At 30.3% G+C, this 2,500-nt stretch overlaps 1 protein-coding gene across 1 annotated transcript in view; it reads left to right on the top strand.

The window, feature by feature from the left end:
• Positions 1-2,500, top strand: part of LOC113804696 (corticotropin-releasing factor receptor 1-like) — a gene marked incomplete in the record, with an annotated part of 264,503 nt that overhangs the window by 170,790 nt on the left and 91,213 nt on the right.

Genomic DNA, 2,500 nt, shown 5'->3' with positions numbered 1-2,500 from the left:
GTTCATATCAAAACCACTCTCTCTTATTTCCATTCATGAATTCAAAGCAACCAACTTATTTTCACTTTTGTTCATATCAAAACCACTCTCTCTTATTTCCATTCATGAATTCAAAGCAACCAACTTATTTTCACTTTTGTTCATATCAAAACCACTCTCTCTTATTTCCATTCATGAATTCAAAGCAACCAATTTATTTTCACTTTTGTTCATATCAAAACCACTCTCTCTTATTTCCATTCATGAATTCAAAGCAACCCACTTATTTTCACTTTTGTTCATATCAAAACCACTCTCTCTTATTTCCATTCATGAATTCAAAGCAACCAACTTATTTTCACTTTTGTTCATATCAAAACCACTCTCTCTTATTTCCATTCATGAATTCAAGGCAACAAACTTATTTTCACTTTTGTTCATATCAAAACCACTCTCTCTTATTTCCATTCACGAATTCAAAGCAACCAACTTATTTTCACCTTTGTTCATATCAAAACCACTCTCTCTTATTTCTATTCATGAATTCAAAGCAACCAGTTTATTTTCACTTTTGTTCATATCAAAACCACTCTCTCTTATTTTCATTCACGAATTCAAAGCAACCAACTTATTTTCACTTTTGTTCATATCAAAACCACTCTCTCTTATTTCCATTCATGAATTCAAAGCAACCAACTTATTTTCACTTTTGTTCATATCAAAACCACTCTCTCTTATTTCCATTCATGAATTCAAGGCAACCAACGAGTTTATTTTCACTTTTGTTCATATCAAAACCACTCTCTCTTATTTCTATTCATGAATTCAAAGCAACCAACTTATTTTCACTTTTGTTCATATCAAAACCACTCTCTTATTTCCATTTATGAATTCAAAGCAACCAATTTATTTTCACTTTTTGTTCATATCAAAACCACTCTCTCTTATTTCCATTCATGAATTCAAGGCAACCAACTTATTTTCACTTTTGTTCATATCAAAACCACTCTCTCTTATTTCCATTCATGAATTGAAAACAACCAACTTATTTTCACTTTTGTTCATATCAAAACCACTCTCTCTTATTTCCATTCATGAATTCAAAGCAACCAACTTATTTTCACTTTTGTTCATATCAAAACCACTCTCTCTTATTTCCATTCATGAATTCAAAGCAACCAACTTATTTTCACTTTTGTTCATATCAAAACCACTCTCTCTTATTTCCATTCATGAATTCAAAACAACGATTTTATTTTCACTTTTGTTCATATCAAAACCACTCTCTCTTATTTCCATTCATGAATTCAAAGCAACCAGTTTATTTTCACTTTTTGTTCATATCAAAACCACTTCCTCTTATTTCTATTCATGAATTCAAAGCAACCAACTTATTTTCACTTTTGTTCATAGAAAGGCAAAATAGTTCACTGTATCTGTTAAATTAAAGGTTTATTACAGTATCCTATTACTCGCTTATAATATTAACATGGTTTACATTCTTTGCTCTATACGTGGTACAGCTAGCATAGCATATAATTCAATTTTCGTCCTTTATTCAATTTTCGTCCTTTATTTAATTTTCGTCATTTATTTGATTTTCGTCCGTTATTCAATTTTCGTCATTTATTCAATTTTCGTCATTGATTTAATTTTCGTCCGTTATTCAATTTTCGTCATTCATTTGATTTTCGTCATTTATTTAATTATCGTCCGTTATTCGATTAGGAAATAAGAATAGAGAACTCCTGTTTCTTCTCACACTTCCTTATGCATTTCATTCCAAATATCAAAATATAAATTTGTTTTTATTGTTGTTTCTGAATCAAAGAGGTTTACATACTATCAAGACATGAAATGGATATTCTTGAGAAATTTATTTTATAGGAATTGACTTTAATTAAATTTACTGACTGTTATCAAATGTTCAAATCAGAGAGATTATCCTTCTTAAGAACTATAAGGCATGTGCTCGTAGAAGCTAAGATAAGATATACAAGCTGATAAAAGACAAAGCGTAGAAGCTTAGCGAGTCAAGAACAATAACTTTCCTATTCCTGCGTATGCACGTATTGCAGCAGTGCAGATGAAAACTTTTTTTAAGCGAGATTGTAGTCTTTTAAATTGATTGCAACATTTCAATTTCACTCGACAATTTCAATTTTCATTCTCAAGGTCATGGTACTGTCCCTGATATGAAGTACTTTGATATACTGCTATTTGATTACTATATAGTTACAGAAACCGACTGATCAATGCAGTCTTAATGTAGAAATGTTGGTTTTATGATAGTTATGCAATTATTGATGATGATTCGTGTATGAAGGTATTATGTCAACACTGAAAATTGATCACGTGATGTCTCGGTGTGTAAAAAACAACATATATGGATATTGATATAAACTGGACAGACGTTCATTATGAAAGGGAGAGTGTTTGATAAATTAATATTATGTAAAGTTGGGGAGGATATACATAGATGATAAAAGAATGAACACACATCTGGCAACACTTCTCATTC

This window comes from Penaeus vannamei, chromosome 26 (genome assembly GCF_042767895.1).
Source record: "Penaeus vannamei isolate JL-2024 chromosome 26, ASM4276789v1, whole genome shotgun sequence".
Classification (NCBI taxonomy): Eukaryota; Metazoa; Arthropoda; class Malacostraca; order Decapoda; family Penaeidae; genus Penaeus; species Penaeus vannamei.
This window is presented reverse-complemented; position numbering and strand designations above follow the sequence as displayed.